This window comes from Nyctereutes procyonoides, unplaced genomic scaffold, assembly GCF_905146905.1.
Source record: "Nyctereutes procyonoides isolate TBG_1078 unplaced genomic scaffold, NYPRO_anot_genome, whole genome shotgun sequence".
NCBI lineage: Eukaryota > Metazoa > Chordata > Mammalia > Carnivora > Canidae > Nyctereutes > Nyctereutes procyonoides.
In genome coordinates, this window is record NW_026575125.1 from 30,673,128 (window position 1) to 30,683,499 (window position 10,372).

General features: G+C 37.2%; 1 non-coding gene across 1 annotated transcript; it reads right to left on the reverse strand.

Moving 5' to 3' along the window:
- Positions 1–2,019: 2,019 nt before the first annotated feature.
- LOC129518953 (U6 spliceosomal RNA) lies at positions 2,020–2,122 on the reverse strand. Its single transcript, XR_008666288.1, has one exon. It is a non-coding gene; the product is annotated as a U6 spliceosomal RNA (small nuclear RNA).
- Positions 2,123–10,372: the final 8,250 nt, after the last annotated feature.

The following is a 10,372-nucleotide window of genomic DNA, read 5'->3' on the forward strand; positions in this document are numbered from 1 at the left end:
TGCATAGTATTTCCCTTTCTACCCTGGTATCCGGAAGAGTTGAATTTAATATTCTGTGCTAAAGTTTTGTTGTAATTATTTTTATTTTTTCATAATTTCGAACAATTGCCTTTATATTTACTGGCATTATTTATAAATGTCTCCTCCAGTGAAGCAAATCAAATATATCTGGAACAAGGAATGACTGAAGACAATTAATATGTACATATAGGCATAGAGTACAATTGTTAAAATACTTAAGACCATCACACAACACACATAGAGATTTATGATTCTCATGCATACCAACTGTCCTAAACTGGTTTTCAGCTACTTAGCAAAAAGTTCTAAATCCACAAAAATTTGAGTGTAAATGTGGGGATTGGCTCTGCCCATATTTAAGAATATTATCTCTTCCCCTTCTAGTTGTTCCTGATATTTTTCATTATCATTAAATTAATACAATAAAAAGTTAAATGTGAACGGATACTAAAACTTAAAGCCAGCAACATATGATGATCAAAGAAAAGATAAAAGGGGGTGATATTGATGCTCTTACAACAATGTAAACATCAATAGCTTGAAGCTTTATTACTGCTTCCTAAATATTATTCCAGTATCCTTTATTAATTAGGCATAAATATCCAAGGCCATTTTAAATACAGTCATGACCACATTAATAGATACTTTATAGTAATAGTCAAAATAGAGTCACAATTGAAAAACACAATTGGTAATTTTGATTATTTGATGGGAAAGGAAAACTCTTGGCCACCAGTACTGTCACTTCTTGAAAGAAAGATTCAAATACAATTGCACAGGTGAGAATGAGTTCCCCTCTAAAGAGCAGATGGCCAGGAGGGGTTACACATCCCTGGGCCCGGGGGACAAGGCTTCCAGAAATGCTTCTACAAGGGGAGGAAGGGGGTTCTGAGAAGAAAGGATGTATACATAAATGTTAATTTTGTACTAAAAAAGAAGGCCACATGCTTCTCTGGATCTTTTCATGAGGCCTAAGGTGATAGAGTAGCTGAGCAATGGAGGGCAGATTGCCACATGCTGCGGCACTCAGTAGGAAAGGCAAAGGAAAACTGATAAGTATCATCCTTAACAAGCAGTTCCATAGTCATATTGTCTGCGGTGATTAAATGTTCATGGTATATCAATGGCCACATTAAATTAGCATTGTTATTAAACATTTTAGTTTGATTGTTCTGTCATTATTTAATTTATACACTGATTACTTCATTTTTTATAGCTGCATAGAAGATGTTAGCTACAGATATGCTTTTTAAAATATATTTGTTTGAATCTATTTTAAGTAACTGCCTAGTAAAATTAATCAAAACCCACAGAGGGAGACCAAAATAACTTTTGTCCTTTCCTTAAATTGTCTAAACAATGACCAGGTTCGAGAAGCAGGACTTTAAAGAAGTAACAAATGCTGTTAAAGCAGTCCCCTTGACAACAGAATAAGTAAAAAATTGTCCTGTCAAAATAAATTTGAATCTACAAAACAAATCAACACAGAGGCATTTTCCCCCACCTATCAATTTTGCAGAAAAAATCAGGGTTTGACCATTCACCTTTCTGTGTCACTATGAAGCATCAGGCACTGTTCTACATCCCCTTGATCTAGCAATCCTCCTAAAAAATCTGCCAAATACACCTGTATATGCACAAATTGCCAAGCTTTTAGCTACATCAATGATTCCCAAACAGTGAGAGGGAATGATTTTGCCTTCTTCCGCTCTGGGATATTTGGCAAAGAGTGGAGACATTTTTGGTTGTCACAAACTGGGGAGGATGTGTGGTACTGGTATCTAGTGGTTAGAGGCCAGGGATTCTGCAAAACATCTCACAATGCACAAGATTGTCACCCAACAAAAAATGAGTTGTTCAAATAGCGCAGGAGTTGAGAAACTTGGATAGAGATAAATTCTTTTATTTTTGTGATAAGCTATGCTACTTTCGATAGTTCCTATCTTCTGTTTTGCTTTCAGATTTTAGGGATATCTTTTTTGTGATTCTCGTCAGCATTTATGGTTTTAGGTCCACGTTGCTTTTTGTGTCATCCTTGTTCAGGGGCTATGTAATCTCTGTATCGTTCCAATTTTAGTAAATGTGCTGCCAAATCTAGGACAGGTCTGTTTGCTTTGATTCCTATGTGATATATGAACTGAGAAATATCTATTAAGTTAAAATATCTTAATGATTAGATAACCTCAAGGAAAAAGGTCTAAGTACCAGAACAAAAGCAATTGTAAGCATTTATTTGCTGTCCTTAACTTAGATTTTGTGTATCCTGGCACTGAAAATCTAACTTAGAGCTTTGAAACAAGCAAAAGACAATTAGATTTTCACCAGATACACCAAAACACTAAAGGGTACTTTGTTTTATCGTTTCCTTCTGTGAATATTCTGTTTCTAGAGGGTTCTTTGACACAAATGCTGCCTAAACAAAGTGACCACTGCTTAAGTCCAAGAGGTTGTGCAACTTCTCTGCAAATTGTGAGCCATTGACTCATCCTTTACCCACATGTATGATCACTGCACATGAAGTCCCCAAATTTTTCAAATGTTGATTAAAGAGAGCTAACATAGAGGTCAGAAAAATACAGCTACCTTATGAAAAGTATTGTACTGTGATACCACAAAGTTTACACCTACTTAGCAAAGAAGGTATATATATTTTGTACTTGAAAACAACTTTTAAGATCTTTTATCTTCCTGATTCTCCAAAACTTGATTGTATAAAAGCCTATTTTTAGGAGCTGACTTTCCCTCTCTCTCTTTCCATATAAAAATACTGTGAAGGGACGCCTGGGTGGCTCAGCGGTTGAACGCGTTCAGCTCAGGGTGCCAGGTTCAAGTCCCGCGTTGGGCTCCCTGCATGGAGCCTGCTTCTCCCTCTGCCTGTGTCTCTGCCTCTCTCTGTGTGTCTCTCATGAATAAATAAATAAAACCTTTAAAAAAAATACTGTGAAAATGAGGAAAGCCTCCACCAAAAAAAAATTTTAAAAAAAGAATCAACCATTCCCTCATGTTCTTCCTCCCTCCCACTTTCATTGTATATACTAATTGACCTCCAGAGATGCAAATATTGTATGTAGTTGATATCCAAAAGTATTTCCATTTAATTACTGAAGCCTTTATGGAAATGGCAGAATCAAAATGAAACTAAGAAATGAGAAACTAAAAAAAAAAAAAAAAAGAAATGAGAAACTAATTTTAGCTTCTGAAGCGTTGAAACTCCTGTGCAGATCTGTCTCTATAGTTATAATAATTCTGATTATAAGAATCTCCACCAGTAAAAATAGAGATGTAATTATCAGCTGGGGACAGAAGGTGAGGCAAGTAATAATGATGTGACCATATTTTTTCATGCTACGTATATATATCTCCCTTGTCTAGAACCTAAATACATTGGATATAAGCCCCTAAGGGAGAGGGAAAGAATTATCATTGACAAAAATCCTGATTAAAGTAATCATGATTCTACATTATGTTTTAAAGCTGGTCTGTTAGAGTGTCAGTATTTTATTAGAAAAGTCATATTCTCAATTAAGAAATGGCCTTTTGCCATGTTCCCAATTTGGACAGGATCCGTAGTCATTTTATGTGGATTGAGTTGTTAACAACTAAGTCAATGAATTATTTGGTTGTTGGATAAAATCAGATTCATGACAAAAATAGCTGGTCATTTTAAAAGGATAAATGCAGGCTTCTAAAATAACTATTTTAAAAATTCAAAATTGCAAGTCAACAGTCCTTAGTACTACTGTAATAATCTTTTTTTAATATTGGGAAATTTTCTACACTTTTTAAACTTCAAAAAGACACTTCATGAAAACAGTATTCAGAACAAGTATCTATTTAACTTCAATTATATTTGAACAAATATGTAACTCCTCCCTTCTGTTGTTTTTACTATCTTACAATACATAATGGTTAGCACAGGCTTTCCTTCTAGAAAACCTCTCATTGTCAGTCGTACCCCCTGCTGAGAAAATATTCATGAAACTCTAAGACCTATAGAGTCCCAGTCAGTTAAACTTTCTAGCTATGGCTAAATTCATGAATATGGGACAGATAATATTGTCTCTGAGGCCAATGCTTAAACATACTTTAAAAAGAACCTTTTTCTTTTTTTTTTCTTTTTTTAAATTTTTTTATTGGAGTTCAATTTGCCAACATTTAGCATAACACCCAGTGCTCATCCCGCCAAGTGCCCCCCTCAGTGCCATCACCCAGTCACCCCAACCCCCCCGCTCACCTCCCTTCCACTACCGCTTGAAGAACCTTTTTCTGGGGCACCTGGGTGGCTGAGTCAGCTAAGCATCCCACTCTTGATTTCTGTTCAGGTCATGATTGCAGGGTTGTGAGATTGAGCACCCAGCTGGGCTCCAAGCTTAGCAAGGAATCTGCTGGACCATCTTCCTTAAATAAATAAAGTCTTTATTTCTGAAGATTTTATTTATTTATTCATGAGAGACACACAGAGAGAGACAGAGACATAGGCAGAGGGAGAAGCAGGGTCCTTATGGGGAGCCTGATGCGGGACTCGATCCCAGGACCCTGGGATCATGAACTGAGTCAAAGGCAGACACTCAACCACTGAGCCATCCAGGTGCCCCATAAATAAAGTCTCTAAAAAGAACATTTTTCTTATCGTTTATATTTTCATTCCTTTATTCATTCAGCAAATACTTATTGAGGGCTTTCACTGAAATGAAAAGTATATATATTTTTTCCCTCATTGAGCTTGTGATCAATAGAATATAACTGACAATAAACTGCCAAAGACACAACTAGTTTTAAAATTATTACAAGGATAACTGCTACCATGAATAAGTAAAGGAGGCTAGGAGAGCTCAGGTGCTGGGACTCTGACTGAAGGATTCTCCAAAAGGAGACCAATACATCAGGGTGAGTAAGAGTTAGCTGGATATAGAGGAACAAATGGCCTTCAGTGTGTATCAGAGCAGCATGTAGGAATTCTCCATGGCAGAAACCATCTTGGCCCATGTAAGGAAGAACTTTTGTCTATGGGACACAGGGGGTGGGAGAAACTTCTCAAGAGATGAAGAGGGCAGGGATGCCTGGGTGGCTCAGTGGTTGAGCATCTGCCCTCAACTCAGATCATGATCCCAGGGTCCTGGGATCGAGTCCTGCATCTGGCTCCCCACAGGAAGCCTGCTTCTCCCTCTGCCTATGTCTCTGCCTCTCCTTCTGTGTCTCTCATGAATAAATAAATAAAATCTTCAAAAAAAAAAAAAAGAGAGAGAGAGAGAGAGAGATGAAGAGAGCAAAATAAACAAGATCATGCAGGGTATGGTGAATATTTAGGATAAGAATAATTGGAGGCCATTGAATGTTTCTATGTGCTAACAGAAGTAATGTGCTCTTTTAATGGTAAAGTGAGCAAAAGGGGATTAGGAGAGAAGTCAATGAAATTTTCCCAGTAGTTCAAGGCAAGTAGTAGCTTGCAATAGGGTGAAAGGAAGATATAGATTAAGATCAAGAAATGCCCTGCTATGTATAAATTGAGAAAAGGGACGCGTGGGTGGCTCAGCGATTGAGTGTCTACCTTCGGCTCAGGGTGTGATCCTGGGGTCCAGGATTAAGTCTCACATCGGGCTCCTTGCGGGGAGCCTGCCTCTCCCTCTTCCTGGATCTCTGCCTCTCTTTGTGTGTCTCTCATGAATAAATAAAATCTTAAAACAAATGTATAAAGTGAGAGAAACATGAGCACTCGTGACTGACAACTAGAATCACAAGCTTATCATTTCTATCCTATATTTATCCTATATTTATACTCTTAACATTTATCCAAAATATTTAATCCAAAAGATCACAGAGCATTGCACAATATTATATATGTATATCGTGTCATAATACAATAATGATAATAATTGTTTGGTTGTGCCAGCAGTCATTATATTGAATAAAAAGCAGCAAGTCTCCCATCCCGATAGTATCCCTGCGTAATTACTATCCAATCTAATACCTGTCCGATAGTTCCAAAAGATCACATAGCGGGAGGTATTTTGGCTAAGGGTGCCAGTTATTTGGGTGAATTTTCTCAGGACAATGATTGAGTTTTAACGCGGTAGAACCTGAATTTTTTAAAAACAGAATACTTGATTAAATGTGATGAATAATTTAAAACTATTGAATTGTAACACATTTATTTACAAAATCATTAACCATTTTAATCTTACATTAAATGAATTTTATGGCAAACTCAACAAAAGTATCTCCATGATGGAGAAATGAATATCAAAGTATAATGGAAATTGTTCACCATGTTACTTCCCTTATTTTCTGTAGTTTCCTGTGCTTTAATAATAAACATGTACATTTGTTTCACAAAAGGACAAAACAAGCATATAAGAAATGAAGGTAATTACTGAAGGCAAATTTGAAATAGCCTAGATTACAAGGTATTCAAAGAAAATAGAGGATGATGGATAAATTACCAGGAACTACTTTCTTTGAACATATAATTAAGAAATGCCATCCACATACTCTTTATTATTTTTATAAAATTGCATCTTTTTGAAGGGGTATTTCATTTACATGTTTTTACTTCACTTTCCTAAGGTCATTTCAAAGACCAGACATTTTGATTATCTTAAAATGACTGCATTTTCCTCTGTTATGGCAGAGGAAACATTTTCCTCTGTTACTGAAGCAATGAAATGAAAATTGGCCACACATCTGATTCTCTTCTTACATGTTTTGTTCCAAAAAACAGATATCAGAAATGAAAGACAAAGGGACTTCCTGAAACACAAATATTTTATCTGAGCTTTCAGCAATTACATCCAATTTCAGACGCTATCCACAATTTAGGGATCATATTTTTTTACTTGCTTTTCATATTCTTTTGTGTGATTCTGAAAAAATTCACTTGAAGATGGAAGGTGGATACATTAGTATAGTGCTTTCACAGAATACCCAGCTCGAGCTTTATATAATAATAAAGGTAAGATCTAACACTTACAGAACACTCACTGATAACCATGCACTTTCTAAGGATTCCATGTGTATTTGTACATTGAATTATCAAAAATAACCTGTGTAAGTTACTATTATCATCTCTGCATTGCAGTTGAAGAATCTGAGTTTAGAGTGAGAAAATTTTTGCAAGGTCCCACAGAGACCAAATGGAAGAAGGAATGAACACTGTCTGACTTCACACTTCACAGCCTAGGATATCAGAACTGTCATGTGGCACAATTGCTGAGAACATGCTATCATATCATAATCTGGAAGTGTGCAGGGCATAACCAAAAAATTGTACAAGAGACTGTGCTGGCCCTTAGGGTCAGAGATCAGAGGAAGAGAAGGCAGCAAGAGAGATGGAGAATGGACAGTCAGGGAGATCATAAATTAAGAATGCTGGTCATAAGAACCAGTAAGAGCAGAAAGAACTTCAACTGGTCAAATGGTAAATTCTGCTGATGGGTTAAGTTCAGAGCACATATCTGACTACTGGATTAAAGGCATGAAAGACAAAGTTAGCGATCTAGTCAAGGACACTGCTACTAAAATGAGAAGGACAGAAGCCTTAATGAAGTGAACTGACCAGAGAAAATAAAGTGAGGAGAAGCAAAACAAAGGGTCAAGATAAAGCCAATGTGAGGTCATGCGAGAACCAATGATAGGCTTTTCAGGGCTGTTTGTAATTACAAACCAAGACTCACAAGAGAGTGTACATACAACATGCAAACCAAACACAGCACGCTGACTGGCCTTGGATGAAAGGAGACCAGCCAGACACATAAATCAAAAAATATGACACAGAAAAGACAAGGTAGCCAAAGAACAATGCCCCTGAGCTACAAAGCACCTGGCAAATAGAAGAGTCATGAATCTGATGAACAGCTAAACAGTTAAACCACTCCCTATAGAGAACATCCCACAGAGAAAAGTCCCACAGAGAAAAGTCCTACAGAGAACATCCCACAGAGAAAAGTCACTGACCCAATCCCCAGAGAAGTACAAAGAACAGCTGGACCAAGAGTTACTTAGCAAGAAGAAATGCAAGTATAGGGGAGCTTCTGCCTGCAGAGTATGATTTGTAATCTTCTAAAAGTGACATGGTGAAACAAGTCTAAATATTTAAGAATAGTATCCCAGTAGGACAACAGCAAATGACTTAAATAGAATGATTCATAAATAAAACATGTTGGATGAATGTTCATCGAACCTCTTGACAACAGAGTCTGTGTTTTGTTCATTTTGGCATCTGAGATGAAACATAGTATCTGACAGCCAAACTGCTCACTTGACTATTGTTCAATGATAAAAGTATTAAAGTGATCACAATCCTGGTGAATACAGGCAAATGGTGCATATGAGGAGTGGGGTTGGAGAGAGAGCAGAGGGCTTCTGGCATTTTCACTTAATGAGGCTCGATAGTTTTGCTGGACAGGTGGAAAGAAAATGAAAATAAATGGAGGCTGATAGGAAGGGAATGGTGGGAATTCTTACCTCCTACTTATTAAGTTTACATAAAGGGGCCTATTCATTCACAAGATAAAGTATGGGGGAAAAATTCCATCTTCAACCTGCCTTCTCTATCATGACTTGTCACCAGAGGAAAGCAACATACTGAATCGGTGAATGTGGGTGAACAGACCATAAACAGATAAGCAGACCCTTCTCTTTCTGTCTCAATAATTTGAATCTAGGAATCCATCCTCTCTCCTCCTTCTTCATGTGTAAGTTCCTTATCCTCCACAGGAAATCTCCTACTGGCCAATTTGATGTGCATACATTCAATTTTGGAAAGTTGTAATAAATCCAATGTGTCCAAAATTCCAAGCCACGTTCCAGTACATCTTTACAAATGTATATCTTTAAAACCGATATTTTCATCTTTGTCTGCCTTATTTCTACAGCCACTTCACAGTTGGTTATAAACTCGCTTGAGGGTATAATTAATATTCTCTCCTAAAACCCCTTCACAGTTCAAGCCACAAAGTGAAGTACTTTAATTTCCACCATAAGGAATCTAAGAGACCACAGGAAATACAAAATGGCAGGGACAGCATGTCTCTTTGGACACTAAATGTTCTGGGTAAACTGTATTTAAATTACACTTGAGGGGGAAAATAGCTGGTTTCCCTCTGCATATACTGAAGAGTCAAATCATATTTAGAGTTGTGGCCAGATTTGTCCCTTAATAAAGAAATGGGGGGACGCCTGGGTGGCTCAGTGGTTGAGTGTCTGCCTTTGGCTCAGGGTGTGATCCTGGGATCGAGTTCTGCATCAGGCTTCCTGCATGGAGCCTCCTTCTCTCTCTGCCTATGTCTCTGCCTCTCTCTGTGTCTCTCATGAATAAACAAATAAAATCTTTTTAAAATTAAATAAATAAAAATAAAGAAATAAGGGAGAAGGTAAGAGCAAGCAGGGACACTTAGACAAAGTGCGGGCAAGTTAGTCACACTCTTGAAATAATGACAGGAGAAGGAATCAAATTATTACCAGGTATCATTAAAAAGACCAGACAAGAGAGAAGTCAGCATAAAGGCAGAGAAAATATTAAAATTGAGAGGGAACTGATCAAATCTGCTTCTATATAGAAAGACAGTCTTGGGGCACCTGGGTGGGTCAGATGGTTAAAGTGTCTGCGTTCTGTTCAGGTCATGATCTCAGGGTCATGGGATAGAGCCTGCATCAGGCTCCCTGCTCAGTGAGGAGCCTGCTTTTCCCTCTCCCTCTGTCCCTCAGTCCACTCTCCAACCACTGCTTGTGCTCTCATGCTTGCTCTCTCTCTCTCAAACAAATAAATAAAATCCTAAAAAAAAAAAACAAACAAAAAGAAAAAAAGAGACATGCTTCAGAGTGCCTGTGTGGTACAGTGGGTTGGGCCTCTGACTCTTGGTTTTGGCTTGGGTCCTGATCTCAGGGTCCTGAGATTCAGCCCCATGGGAGCTTCATGATGAGTTCAGAGCCAGTTAAAGGTTCTCTCTCTCTACCACTCCCTCCTCTCTAAAATAAATAAATAAATATTAAAAAAAAAAGCAAAGACATGCTCCAAGAGAACAAAAAGAACATTCACAGATTAAAGTGTCTTTAGCCAAAAAATAAGCTTGTTAAATTTGGTAGCACTAAGCAGAGAAAAAAAGTATTTCAGAGGGAATATGTCTGAAGATAATAAACCTGCAATCTTTCCATATAGTTATTTTCAACATCAAATATTATTTTTCATTATGAAAAGTAATGAAGCAATTAAATTAGAGTCATATCAAATATTATATTTTCAAGAACTTTTTGAGAGGGATTATTATCCTAACATGCCTTTCAAATTTCCCAAAATGTGTTGGCAGCTTTCTTAGAAATCTTGCTCATCTAGGAGAAAGTATGCAGTTTTTAGGTA